The sequence below is a fragment of the Trachemys scripta genome, chromosome 8 (assembly GCF_013100865.1).
Source record: "Trachemys scripta elegans isolate TJP31775 chromosome 8, CAS_Tse_1.0, whole genome shotgun sequence".
Classification (NCBI taxonomy): domain Eukaryota; kingdom Metazoa; phylum Chordata; order Testudines; family Emydidae; genus Trachemys; species Trachemys scripta.
This window is the reverse complement of record NC_048305.1, coordinates 90,786,489-90,801,577: the sequence shown is the minus strand read 5'-3', so window position 1 is coordinate 90,801,577 and position 15,089 is coordinate 90,786,489. Positions and strand designations below refer to the sequence as shown.

General features: G+C 42.5%; 1 protein-coding gene and 1 long non-coding RNA gene across 5 annotated transcripts in view; one reads left to right on the top strand and one right to left on the bottom strand.

The window, feature by feature from the left end:
• The window catches only part of AK4 (adenylate kinase 4), a 70,134-nt gene that overhangs the window by 16,644 nt on the left and 38,401 nt on the right, over positions 1 to 15,089 (top strand). The gene's annotated exons all lie outside the window — the stretch shown is intronic.
• LOC117881627 lies at positions 4,556 to 10,470 on the bottom strand. Of its 3 annotated transcripts, none has more exons than XR_004646830.1 (2): positions 9,538 to 10,470; positions 4,556 to 8,852 (listed from the first exon to the last, which is right to left on the bottom strand). It is a non-coding gene; the product is annotated as an uncharacterized LOC117881627 (long non-coding RNA). The 3 variants fall into 3 exon arrangements; XR_004646829.1 differs by having other exon boundaries at positions 4,556 to 8,815; positions 9,538 to 10,458; XR_004646831.1 differs by lacking the exon at positions 9,538 to 10,470 and adding an exon at positions 9,356 to 9,403 and having other exon boundaries at positions 4,556 to 8,815.

Genomic DNA, 15,089 nt, shown 5'->3' with positions numbered 1-15,089 from the left:
CGGCGGTGCTGGGCCGGGGGCTCGGGCTCCGGGCTGGGGGCTCGGCCGGCGGTGCCGGGCCGGGGGCTCGGGCTCTGGGCCGGGGGCTCGGCCGGCGGTGCCGGGCCGGGGGCTTGGGGGCTCGGACGCTGGGCTCGGGGGCTCAGCCGGCGGTGCTGGGCCGGGGGTTCGGGGGACGGGCCAGGGGCCAGGCTGGGGACCTGCGGTGCCGGGGGTGGGCCGCGCCTCCTCCCCCCACATCTCCCCTTACCTGCTTCAGGCTTCCCGCGACTCAAATGTTCGTGGGAAGCAGGGGAGGGGGCGGAGACTTTGGGGAGGGGGCGGGGCTGGGGCCCTGTGGAGTGTCCTCCTTTTGGAGGCACTAAATATGGTAACCCTACCCACTCTCCCATGGGTCGCAGAGATGTGCCAGCAGCCAGCTGCTTCCAGGAGCAGCATGGGGCCACGGCAGGCAGGCAGCCTGCCTGAGCCCCGCAGTGTCGCCAGACTTTTAGCGGCCCGGAGATCACGATCGATTGGCAGAGGTTCCAGGATTGACCAGTCAATTATGATCGACGGATTGGTGACCCCGGTTCTAGCCCTTTCTACCCCCCTATGCACTGTCATAGTGACAGCCACATTCAGCAATAATACCATTAACCCCTCCCCCCTTTCCTTAATTCCTTGTATACTGGAACTGGACCTTTATCAATACCAAAAGGACCCTGGACTAACTTTATGCATCTGAAAATATTAGGTGAAATCCTGGTCCCATTGAAGTCAATGGGAGTTTTGCCACTGAATTGAATGGACCAGAATTCTACCCTGCCCATAGTATGAAAAAGAGAGTAAGAGTCTGATCCAAAGCCCATTCAAGTCAATAAGAGTCTTTCTATTGGTTTCAGTGGTCTTTGGAGCAGGCCTTGTATCAATAATTCCTCCTCTATAATATTGAGGGCATAATGTGATTGACTTGTAAATATAACAATCTTTTGGTGACATTAAACCTCCACCAGCAACCAGAATTTCACCTAATAATGTAAAATCTATTTCTGAGTTTTTAAGGTTCAGTGCTAACAAACAGTAAGTGTTCTATCATAATAACCAGAAATGGGCCAGGTGGCACATGATAGAAATTGCTTCCTCTGAAAGGGTAATTATGTGAGTTAACCAATTGGAACAGGAGTTCTCCACCTGGGCCTCCTGGTTCTGAGCAGGTACAATGGGGCGGCGTGTCCCAGCTGTGGGGTGAGGGTAGAGGGGTGTCTTGGTATGGAAAAAGGAGGCCCTAGTGGGGAAAGGGCTGAGAATCACTGGAGTACAGCAACATAGAAAATGAGTTTGGACCTACAGCCAAACTGTGTGTCAGAAAGGCATGATTTTAACTCTGGTTTGGGATCACAATGAGGGAGATAACCAGAATAGTGGAGGTGCTGGAGGGCTTATTTCTACATGGAAAATAAAGCGACATATCAGTGTGCATGCAGTGGTTTTTTGTTTTTTTTGCTAAATGTGGCACATAGGAGGAAGGAAGTGTTTCTCTCCCTCCCACCAAAAAAACTTTTTTCTTGTGGTGTTTGTGTTTGGCAATATATATACAGCAGTATAGATTTATTAAAATACTATCATCTGGTATGGGATCAACATTAAGATATGGGAGGAGGAGGGGATCTGAAGGCTAGTTCTTTTGAGCGAGAAGGAATACAACCGATCTGTTCGTTCTGACATTGCATAGGGTTTTCAGGCTCAGATAACATTCTCAGTTCCTGCCCTGCCTTGGTAGCCTCCGCTCTGTCTAAACAGGAAATGAGAACCAGTGTCTGTGGAGGTGCCCCCACTGCTCTGAGTTTAAACAGGCAGCTTTGCTGTGTCTTCATCCATACGTGAAATATGCAATACATGATGACTAACTGTAGTTAGCTGTGTCTGATTACATAGTCTGGTAGGTTGTAATAAAATGGATGCTTAAGCAGCATTAGGGAAGTCCTCATCTGAGGCCTGATCTAAAGCTCATTGAAGTCAATGGGAGTCTTGTCCTGTGGATCAGGCCTCTAATGAAAACTGTAACAGGCTGTGAACATTCAGCCTATTTACCCTGACTGGGGATGATAATCTTTTTAGAAGTCTTTTTTGGGGGGGAGGGATAGCTCAATGGTTTGAGCATTGGCCTGCTAAACCCAGGGTTGTGAGTTCAATCCTTGAGGGGGGCTACTTAGGAATCTGGGGCAAAATCAGTACTTGGTCCTGCTAGTGAAGGCTGTGGGCTGGACTCAATGACCTTTCAAGGTCCCTTCCAGTTCTAGGAGATAGGATATCTCCATTAATTATTATTATTTATTATTAGAAGTCCCCTTTCAATGTCTAGTGTGATTGTCTAAAATAACTCTCTGGACAGCAAAACTCTTCCTCATTGCAGAGACTCAGACTGCATGGCTGCATTTCCAATCTCAAGGGCCCTGCATGATATGAGCTTTCCTTTTACCAAGAAAACTGGGTGCATATTCCACAAACATCTGTCAGCTCCCAAAATGGCCTCAGAAGTAGCTGAAGAGAAAAATAAGGTGCTCCAATCTCACAAGGGCTAAAGGGGCTGTTTTCTCAGCACCCCCATCTTGTGCTGGCCTAATTTGGTAACAAAGGACTAATACCATCTATGGTGACCCATTGATAGTTGGACTCAGAGGACTGTACTACAATAGTTCTTTAAATAACACTTTAGTTGTCCTATGTAAAAATAATACACACACACAAATATCAAATGATTTCTACATCTACACTCACCAAGAAGAGGAAACTTGATAGTTAATGTACTTACATTCTAAACAGAGATAAGTAAACTCTTTGGGGGAGGAACTGTCTTTTTATTCTATGCATGTACAGCACCTATCATGAGGGGGTCCTGGTGCTCCTGAGGTGTTACTTTAATAGTACTACACCACCATAACTTCCTTTAAGCAATTAAAACCAGATGTTCAATAATAGCTATATAGCACTAAGGTAAATACAGACTCAGATATGTCCAGCCCCAGAGCTGTGGTAGTGCCTGTCTACATTAAAGGATTAGAGAAGTAAAACAAAGCAGGAATTACCATACTGGGTCATTGCAGGGGTGCATCAAACCCACTGTTCGGTCTCCGAGGGCCAGTATCCAGTGCTTTGGAGGAAGGTGCAGGACACTCTGCCTATATGGAAATATTTTCTTAACCCATCTGAGGTAGCAATAGCAGTACAGAGAACAAAGGGAGATCACTGCTGATTGATCACCTGTCCAATGAAACCTTCACAAGTAACGAGAAGGGTGCTGCGTCACACGTGTATACTTCCTTAGGAAGTATGCAGAGCTGGGAATGGACACCATGTTGATATGTGCAGGTGTCTGTTCATCTATGAAACAGTTACTTTGAAACTTCACCACTTCCAAAAGAGAACTGATTCAATGGTCCCCTCTGGTGTTAATTTTCCAGCATTGCAGCTTCATATCTATAACAACATTTGGACAGGACAGAGGCTCCACACAATAGTCTTTGCTGAGGAAAACACCAAAAGATGGGAGTATTGAAAATCTCAGCTTTAAAAAAGTCCAAACATATTTTAAAGTTAATGCTCAGAAAAATTGAAGCCAGAGTCTCTTATCAGGAGCAGATACACTACCACCTCCTCTCCGATTCCTTTATAATCCTTTTATCAAATCACCTAGCTGTGTGTGGTCTTTCAGTCTTCATCTCATTACATTTTGTAGAGGCAAGGATAAAATAGTTGATTGAGCATGAGACGGGGCCAGGAGCTCCTGAATCCTAATCCTAGCTTTACCACCAGTTTGACAGGGGGCCTAGTGCACACTCCTGTAGCTCTATGGTCTAGCTCCCAATTAGTAAAATGAGGATACTGTCCCACCACGTATTTATCTAAATGGAAAGATGTTGAGGCTGAATTAGTCTTTTGAAAGTATGTAAATATTTATAAACAGGAGGGATTATAGATCCATGAAGAAAGGAAGGTACACCTCTACCCCGATATAACACGAATTCAGATATAACACAGTAAGCAGTGCTCCGGCGGATCAAAGCAAGTTCGATATAACACGGTTTCACCTATAATGCGGTAAGATTTTTTTGGCTCCCGAGGACAGCGTTATATCAAGGTAGAGGTGTATGAATGTCGTAACTACTACTTGCATTAAGAACTTGCCTTATTTTCTCTTGATCCATCCGGGTACCTACGTGATCCTCATCACCACAGTACACAAGCACCTTCCTTTACTTAAAATGTCAGTGTTTTTTCACTACTTTCCCTGCCACCAAGAGGCGGGGTTGGGGAGGGGGTGGTCTTTAATTTGAGAGAGAGCCAGGGTGAAGAGGTGGGCTTTAGATTTGGCTCTGAATCTAATCTTAATTCTTGTGGCAATGAGTTCCATAATGGATAGGGACCTCCATCTACTGTTGCATTATGAATAATCATCTTTTAAACTCTATAGCATGCTTCTTCAAAGCCTAGAGTACTCGTTCAAAGCCTATAATTTTTTAAAGAACTTCCAAGTAGAAAAGGTCAGTCAATTAACAGGCAAACTCAACAGATATAAAGTGATTTTTTTTTTTTTATTCCAGTAGAACTAAAGGTCTTTTTTTAAGCCATTTATTCTTTTCTTCAAGTGAGTTAAGATGTACCCTTACAACAAGCATCTTTCTGCTCGAGCACCTGGTCACTTTCATAAACAAAGCATGTCCGGTATCCAGAAAATAAGGACATCTTCTCTGATTTCTGCTCGTTGGGTTCTTGTGAAGCTAAGATGGCTGCCATCCTTCAGTTATCACAGTACTGTACCTTTAGAATAGACAGCATCAGCACTGTGATAACTGAGCCAGGGCAGCCTGTCAGTCATTATGTCTGTTAGTATCATATAGAGAATAGTGCTTGATTTATTGTGTGCTTACATAGTGTTTCCTCTTGTGCATGTTTCAAAAATAAAGATCACATCAAATACTGATGTTCAGCTCTCCGAGGACACGGATGATGGATTTAATGCATGTTTAATAAATACATGTGGAAATGAACAAAGTGTTCTGAAACTTCAATTAATTTATCCACTCTTTTTGAAAATTACCTGGCTAACTGGTATCAGTGCAGTTAAATTCAATGCGGCTTTAAAGTATTTTTCAGAGCCGTACAATCTTTTACCAATAACAGTCTTAAAAATCCAAATCTATGATCCTGTATTTAACAGGGGGGAAATAATGTACTCATTCTGTGGAGATAATCACTGATGGAATGAGGGTATTTTCCCCTCTCATTATTATTATTATTATATTTTTTTTTTTCAGTTTCAATCAGCATTTGAAGTAGACTGCTGTTCCCATACATAAACTACATAGGCAAGATCCTCAACTGGTTACAATTGGCATAGTTCCACTTAAGACAATGAAGCTGCACAAATTTACACTGGTGGAGGATCTGGACCCATTATCTAATAGTTTAGCTAATTATGTGGCTATAATATCTTTTAAGTTTCAAAGTAGTATGTTCCACACTGAAAGTGCTAGGGCCTTGACACACAAAAAAGACAAGGTTTCTGTCTTGTGGGATTCACAGTACCATCTCATGCCTCCATTCTGCAAACGCTTACAGATGTGCTAAAGTTCCAACAGGTGCGTCTGCAGCACTGGGATCCTTTGAGGCCCAATCCTACTCCCATTGAAGTTTTGCCATTGATTTCAGTGGGAGCAGGATCAAATCCAAAATAGTAACAAGCACTGGATGTGGAAAGGATCCTGGAGTTTGAAGGAAGAGTTGCTGTCTGATGGGCTTGTTTGTTTAGGCTGTGCGATGGTTGATTTGGGCCCTACACTGAGGTCTAAATGAAAACTGCTGAAATCAAGAATTACATTGCAAACAATGAAAGACGTTTATCAAAATATTTTCTCTGGTTTATGTTTGAAGTACTGCTGAAAAAGTCATGGTAGTTTTTCTCTTTGAATAAAGGCATCTAATCTAGTGAATCAGTTCTGTAATGATCAGCATATTAAAATAAATGTTTCATAAGGTTTCACAATGGAAAGGAAGTGATAAATAGATTTTACATTTCACATAATGTTCCATTTAAGAATTTGATGGACTTAATTGGTGTAAGTGGTACTTAAATATTTCTAATAGGGTAGAGCAAGAACTTTATGGATAACATAATAAATAACCAACTAAACTGACAATGTATTTCCTTAAGTTAAATAAAATGCTTTTAAAATTCAGAAATGCTTAACATTCAGCTGGGCCCAAGTACTACCAAAATGGTCTCTTACATATTTTTAAACACAAGAGGGCAATAAAGAGACAAATGTGAAACACAGCTTCCTGGAAAAAATATTTGTGCATTTTTAAAACAAATTACAAACATATGTTTCATAAACAAGGGACCAGTCAATATGTTATACAATATTGTTCCAGGATGCAAATATGAATGGGCAAATATGTACAAAAATATTAGGATATATATTTGCCATCAACTGCAAATTTATCAGCATCCTTCGACTAAACTGCCATTTTCTGAAAATAGTAACTGTAAGGTAACCTAGGAGCACACATTTATTAAGGATTTATATAAAAAATAAGTGTTTCCTGGCTTTCAAAAATGTGAACAATATAAAGGTCATTAGAGCATTCTATTAGCATCACAAAGGCTGGACACTTTAGATGTATTTACATTTTGCTGATGATAAGGGGATCTATTTACTCTGCCTTCTCACCTTTTAACACTCACCTTCTTTTCTAGAATAAAAAGAAAGCTTTCCTCAATGGTCAGGTAACATAGGTCTGAATCCTGAAAACATACAGGAGTAGTCCCTCTGATCTCAATGTGGAATACATAAATTTACTCAAGTGCATTTTTCGGTGTGTATTTTTGTTCAGCTTATTTCTAAGGCATTGCAAATACTTTAACTTGATTTTAAAATTTTCAAATCCATGTTCTGTTTTTTGCTGTCAGATTTTGCGTTTGAAAAAAATTCTATTCACATTGTTTTTATTTTTGCTTGTTTTCCATGTCTCCCACCCCACACACCCGTTTCCACTACTCTCTTTTTTCGGAGTTGGTAACTTACCACGTTTCTTGAGTGTTTTGAATTACACAACACTCCTTTTTATTAGAGTCTAAAAACTAAATTGGCTATTTACCCTCCCCCTACAAATACAACTTTTCTTTCTTTTCTCCTAGCATGTAGCTTGGAATTAGAGCTCTGATTTTTATAGGCCAACTCTGACACTGACTAGGAAGAGATCTGTCTTATCCAAAGCTAGGAAAAGTGGGGAAAAAATCCACCTTCATTACAAATATTTTACTTTGTGTGTGATCTTAAGAGCAGAAAACTGCAGTTATACGGATATAATTGATCTTTTGGCTACTGGGTAAGTGACTTTACTCCTTAAGAAAGTTACTGGAATTTTAATATGGCAGGAGCTCCTCCCTACAGTGCAGTTTACAGCACCTAGAAGTGAAAGACTCTAGTGTGCTAGGACAGTTATTAAAGCAATATTTTCTATAGCTTTAAATTCTTCTTTATTAGTTTTTAAAGATTTGCTTCTTCACTTGTAAGTGAGGTAGGAGACAGGTACATTCAACAATATGAAACTCTCCCATCAAGGAAACTTCCGTCATGGGAACTGTTTATAAAATCTTCTCCATTCTTTATCTACGTTCTGCTTGATTCCTTCCACCAACACTTACCTTTTAGTCTTTTTGACTCCCTTCCCCTCTTAAACATTGATTAGTGGTTGAGTTAACGGTCTGATAGATGAATTCTAACTGCTGCTGTTGGTGTACCAAATGTATGAATAATTAAATAAATAAATCTCTAAAACATGATTAATCATTCATCAGCTACGGTCTGTGGGCAAGTATTCAGTCACTTTTCTGGAAACAAGAGCTCCTAGAGGCCCCTTCCTGAAAAATACATGAAAATATTCAAACAAATTTAACACCAGCAACCTGACTGGATCCCCCAGCATTCGCTTTCTTGGAAACCCCCTCACTCACACACACATACACCCATTATTAGAACACAGCTCAAGATGGACCAACATCTCCCATGTAAGGGGAGCTCAATATAGTGATGGGGGGAGGCAGGGATGCTCTTTGTTTTCAGCTCATGCTGCACTGAAAACATCTGCTAACAATCACAGAGGCTGGCATGGCAGGAACCAGGGCCATGGACTTGGCCTTTGTCACTTATTAGCCAATGGAAAGAAAATGTCCCTACGCTTTGTTAAAGAATAACTTACTAGGTCAGGAAACAAGTTGGTGATCTAGGATCTGGCCCTGTACCTGTCCCCTTTGTCCAGCTGAACTTGCGTTGAGGCCCTCTCTTTGAAATAAATAAGAAAATACTCTGCTATGTAAGTGAAAGCTAGAGGGAACTGGAGGTGTGGCTCCAAAGGGGGTGAGGGGCGTGAGCAGGAGCACAGAGATGAGGAAAAGCCCCTCTGCCATTCTCCCTTGCTGATCTCAGCCAGCGAGTGCCAGTGCCCGCCACTGTGGGAACAAAAGCACCATCAAACAAGTTTTTGTCGCTTGTCTGGGAGGGGAGACAGCACCGCTGTCCTGCAGCCATAGCTTGGTACCCAGCTCCCAAGGGCTGCTGATGTGAAGCTCTGCCTGGCGGTGGTCGGGGCCAGGGAGAGCGAATCTGCAAGGGACAAGCCCACGTACCAGGCAGCTTCCAGGCTGCTTGAGGGAGACTCCAGCCCTGTCTTGGCTCCTCCTCCGTTTGGGAAGCTCACCCCAGCGAGCCGTGGAGACTCCTCCATCTTCCTCCTCCTCCTCCTCCTCCTCCCAGGCTCCTCCCGCTGGATGCTTCATGTAAACAAGATCCAGGCTATATTTACAATCGCTTGACGGAAAGGAACCAGTGCCAGGATCCCGAAGGAAAATAACAGTGCGCAACATTAAAAACCGCACACACACATCCCGAAAGGCCAGGGGCTGGGAGACCTACAGGGCTTCAGCCCTGCTCCCCATCAGCATGCAAAACAACCCCGCAAAGGCAATCGGACAGCGGTGCGCCGGTACCCCACCCTCCCTCTATAACCGTCCCCACCGCAATCAGCCCCCCGGTCCGCGGAGCGACTGTCAGCGTGCGATGCAGAGCGGGTTACAACGCATCCAGCTGTTGGGAGGAGCACCACGCGTGCGAGGAAAAACAAGCCTGGCTCGAGGCAGCTGCCTGCGATCCAGGGAGAGCGCTGTAAAGAAAACAACATTCCCAACCAAAACTCCTCTTCGTTTCTCACGTCCTCCCCCCCCCCCCCCCCGGCAGCAAGATAACTCCTGCCTATCCTCCATCCCGCTCACACCCGCAAAAAATAGGTCCCCTCCCCCAAAACATAAACAAACCTCTGGCTTTCGTTTCCAGCGCTGCCTAAAGGTGAATTATGAGAGGACAGCACAGGACTTGTGATGCCAAGATTGCAACGCCCTGCAATACCCCCCCCTCCCCGCCCCCCGAGCTGCAAAAGGGTGCGCTGCTCCCGATCGCAGCCCGTGCACCCCCTATTCCCTGCCCTCTGCTCACCCACCTTTGCGGCCGGGGCTCCTTTCCCCTCTTCTCTTTGTTCTTTGCGATCTTTGCATGAAGATTATCTAATGACGCAGCATAGACTCGCCACAACGTGACTGTCGCCATTTTTCTGTTTTTATTATATCTCTCTGCCATGTGATTAAAAAAAAAAAAAAACTTCCGGGTCTCATGACCAGAAAAGAGCAAAACAAAAACGGAGACAAGACACAACTTCACACACACATACGCGCGCGCAAGTGTTTCGTCTCTCCTTGTCTCCAGCGATGCGTCCCAACTGTCAGAAAATAACAAGCAACCAGAGGGCACCGCTTCTTGCATTGTGGGATTTAACCGTCTGGTAGAGAAAGTCACCCCTCACTCACCTTCTGCCCCAGATTTACCATCAGGAGATCAGAAGCAGTTAAGATGAGACCAGACCCTGTTCTGCTTGATCAAATGCCTCCGATTTCCACGCCGCTTTTTGCTGAGTTATACCAACTTTGAGCTCTGTTCACTCGTCATCATCATAAAAAAAGTTAACGATGTTAAAGCATTTTTAATCATTCTTAAAATGACTTGCCTGCTCCATGTTGCTATCAAAGATTTGGACGTGTGACACTGAAATCTGTTTTCTCATTGAATTGATCCTCTTCCCACAAATACATACACTGGTTTGTTATGTTGGGTTATTCATAAGCTACTGGCAGAAGTTGCTATGCCAGGAAAGAAGGTTAAAACATTTTTTAAAATAGTTTCACATGTGAAGCGTTGTACAGACTGCAAATGGCTGTAAGAGCAAGGTAGATAAAACTGGGGGTCTACCAACCAGCCATGACAGGTTCCCACGCAGACATTTACAAAATAAAAACAATGGGCAACACCATGTTGTCTTTTGTCTGGCAAATTTCCCATTGAAGTCAAGGAACCACATTACTAAAAAACCTGTTAGGTCTTTTACTAACATCACCGTAGATTAGTAAAACCAGGATTTATAAGAGTGGGGAGGAGCAGGGCTAGCCCTAGACCAAATGGCACCTCCCGCTTATTAAATTTTGACTACTTTATTGCATTTGTAGCTTATTTCACAACTTTGATGCATGATTTATCCCTGTCATATAAGATGATAAATTTGCACGCTAGGATCTGTAAATCTGTATTTATTCATGCCATATATAAGCAAATAAAAATCATTTCCTCTAAGCATATAGAAACTTTTAAATTTTAAGAATAACTGAAATGTACTAACATCAAGAAATTGAACTGTGCACCAACTTTGGGGGGACCGGTATTAAATAGTGTTACGGTAAGTGACAACCTTAGAATGTTAACCTTAAGTCCTTTAGTTCAAAAGGTCACTTTTCTTGCCTTTGCCCTCCCGAACTGAAGCACAACATCAGCGAGATCCAAAGACTGGCCAATAGCATTTTCAAACAATAAATAGCAAGCAATGTCAGTCTCTCATCAGCCATCGTCGATCAAAGATATGTTTTAATGAGCCTGAGCTTTGAAAACTGCGCTCACCACTCGCAACTGTGACTGGCAACATGAGCGGACTCTTGAAAGCTTTCCAGACATTAGAAAAAGTCTCCTTCAGCTCTGCATCATGAATTAATCGGAGAACTTGGAGTGGAAAGTGCTTCCCGTGTTGCAAAATGTGACGGTTGTTGTCCATTTTGACATAGAGGTCTTTATCATTGACCTCTGAATGTTCCCCTTGTGTCAGCGTCAGGTGAAGGTCTGTACAATTGTTCAAGAGTGTTTTCCTGTCAGCCGGCAGGTCATACTCCCCCTCCCCCACCAGGTCTTTTTGTGGTGATTCATTTGTCCAAATATTTCTTCGATGGACACTCAAGCAGTGTCAACCAGCGAGCAAAAAAGTTCCCCATCACCTCATCTCTGCCCTCATAACCAAACTGTCAGTTCTTCCAATTAATACAAATTTCCTTGAAGACAGGCTCAACTCCTAAGCTTTCTGCCATTTCTTTGGCAGCAGTGATGGCATCTTCAAATCCGTTGTCTCTGTAGGCCACAACGAAATCAAGCAGCTTCTCATCAAAGTAGTAGCAGCCGCAATGTCCATCAACTGGTTTGTAATGCCTTGCTTACAATATTTACTTGGAACAGGATATCATGCCAAATCACAACTGAGACCAGAAATTTGAAGTCAGTGATCTGGTTTGCCAGGCTTTGCAGTCGGATTCCGGCCTCGGCTTTACTCGACTGCGCCAGTTCCATCAGAGTGTCATAAACCTCAGTCACTTAGTACCTCACTGGCCTTATGCTGTCAATGCAGCTCTCCCAGCAAGTGTCCCTTAATGCCTTCAGGGTCAAATATGTAACACTGTCTGTGAGGATCTTCCACGTTCCACCTGATAGTTGATGCTGAGAACGCATATCCTTTGTAGTAATCCAAAGAGAGATACTGAATCTAAAGAAGATGACGCGGCATCTTACACAACCACGTTGAGGGAATGGCAGCTACAAGGCACGAAGAAAGCTCTTGGATTCAGCGCAAGGATCCTTGCGTGGATGCCACTGTTTCTTCTCTTTATGTTTGCACGGTTGTCATAGCCTTGGCCATGGCAGTCCTGAAGCTTTATTTTATTCTCGTTCAAAACATTCACTAACAGTTCTGTTAGGCCTTTTACAGTAGAGTCGCCCATAGATCGGAAACAGATAAAGTGTGCCTTTGCTTGGATACAACCATCCTCGTCGTCAACAAATCTTACTGTACATGACATCTTTTCACTGTGACTTACATTGGGAGTGCAGTCTATTATGATGGCAGAGTTCTTGGCTTTGCCAAGCTGCATCAATATGTTATCAAGCACTTTCCTTGACATAAGGTCAATCAATTTGTTTTGAATTGTTCTGCTGGAGTAATGTCCCATATAGCTTCTTTACAAACTACTCAATGTAGGTGCTCACGTAAGACATTGTGGTATTTCCCAAGTGTCGGAGACACTTTGGTTGGGTACAGCAAAATCAGATACTTTATTCTCTTAAATAGCTACATAAAGGGAGAGAGTGCACTAGGACACAGGGTCTCCCCCTCCTAGGCAGGTCTCTCAACAGGTAAACAATTACAGCAAACATTTATACCTTTTGTTACAGACAAAGAAAAGTAACAGCTGCATTTTGTTTATACATAGGTCATTCTGATATCTTGTTTTTCTCACTAATGTAGACTCTTAGTCTACATCCCATATTGTTTGCACATTATCTACAGAAGGTCACAACAACTTCTCACACAGTTCTTTCCCACTCGTCTCACACAATCCTTGCTTCTACAAATCTCGTGTTATTAGGGTTACAGTTAGCCTGACTCTTGCTAACAAACTGTCATGTATTGCAATCCCCTTCCTGTCAGTTCTTTCTCTGCTTCCACACAAGGAACTCTACCAAACCAAGGAAATGACTGTTATGTACAGTGAACAACTTATCCATCAAACCCTGGAAAGCCAAATTATTCTTTGCAAGGAAGATGGTAATTGATATCAGATGCTCGAGCAAGATCCTCCAATGCTATGTTTCTACATTAATAATGCGCTGGCTTTCTGTGTCTATGCATTTATTCGGCTTGAGCCTGGACTCGACCTCCATCCATTTAGAGTAGGACATAAAATGGCCAGGTGACTTTTCATGTTGCTTAAGAGCATCAGCTAAGTTATGCCAGTAATTGTACTCGGAAAGCGCAAGCAACAATTTGGCATTCTTATTAAATGTTTTGCAACAAAAAACTGAACACTTTGTCAGTTGATTTTGAGTAAACTAGCCAATGCCAATTTAGTTTCTCACCATTCTTGCATACTCTTTTGCAGTGTGACCTTGAGAAGTGTCACTTCTGCTCATTTAAGGGAAACATCATATCCTTGATTTTGCCTGGCCCATTCAAAATTGTACGATCAATATTGGCAGAGTTTAGGATCGCTGGACATAAAGTGGGATCTGATGTATAGATCTGTGGTGTGCAATTTTTGTCACTGCTGTATCTGTCATCATGCAAGACTGATTCTTCTTTATTGTTTCTCTTTTCATGTAAACCAGATTTTTTTTGTCATCACTCTCATTTTCATGTGAACTACATTCTTCTTTATTACCACTGTCCTTTACACTGCCATGAAAACTGGATGATTCTCCATCACTTTCCTCATATTTCCATTCCTGATCTTCAGGTAAATCTGCTAATTCCTTAGTAATAGGACTTCCATCATTTATGCTTTGCTCCTCTATTTCTTCTGCACTGGGATGATGCCTAAAGCCCAGTCTGTGTTGTTGTGTTTCAGATATTTCCCCATCAAATGTGCCCTTTGCTGCAAACTAGATTGCAACTGATTTTTTTGGTTCCTATACTGGGCTCCTGAAGGCTTCTTCAGGGGCATCTTTTATTTTCTACGAGGGAAAACAGACAGTATTATGGAAAGCAAAAGTTTATGTTCTGCAGTCTTAGAAAGTCATCAAACATTACACATTGAGCATGGCAAAAGAAATAACAGTATTTCTTTTATATTGTTGCATAGACAGGGATTCGATAGATATCTCTGGCATCTCATTAAGTATGTCCTTTATTAGTTGCTAGTTACACTCTTCAAGTCTTAAAACACAAATACATTTTCACAGTTACACAATAAAACAAGGTTCACAATACTGTAGGTGTGCTCTCACGTCTTCTGATATCTCACTGGTGATGCCCCGCCCCTTATATACCTATGATGGCATGGCTGACAATATTCTAAGAGGTTCAAGGAATATGTCGTTCTCAAAAAGTCGGGAAGGTTCTACGAGATTCTGCAATGGTCCAGAACATTCTAGGAGGTTAGTGAAAAATGAATCTACATATGGAATAGCGGAAACATTTTTACTTCAAATATTCTATTAACAACAAAAACACCACTCCAAGGCTGGCACCCCAGATGGTCGCCTGCCCCTAGATCCAGCCCTGGGGAGGAGACAGGGAGAACACAGCTTTCCTTTTTCTGCTAAAAGCCAAGAGCTCCCCCTCCTTTCTTTTTTGTCAGTGAGAGATCGCTCCTCCCCTTTCAATTTACTTTAACCACTGATTTAAAACTGAAAACGTTAAATATCTGATTGACTTCTCACCATTTATGCTATCTATTATCTTGGATAGACACCTTTTTGGCTCTGATGTACAAGCACAATGCTCTTTGAGTTTCCATCCATTGACTGAAAGATTAAACTTTAAAAAACCTGTTTTGCAGTTATTAATTTGCTAAAAATCCGAAAATATTAAATTAATTGGAGGATTTCCAAAACTTTAGACAAAATCTTAAAATTGTGACCAAAATTACTTGATTGAGTCAGTTAACATTTGAGACTTACCCTCCTACACCAGATGTTAATTCATGACAGCAGTCAATGGAGGAAAGAATATACCAGCAGTCAGAGTGGCAAGGGGATTGAACTAGCTATGTAGAACCTTCATGGCAAAGTCATGTTTCCGATTCCATGGAAACTTGTTCATCCCAACATAATAGGGAGCTAAGTGATGGGGGAATATAAAGCTGTTGACCATGGGCACGTCTGCATTCCTTTCTCACTCCATTAGAGGAC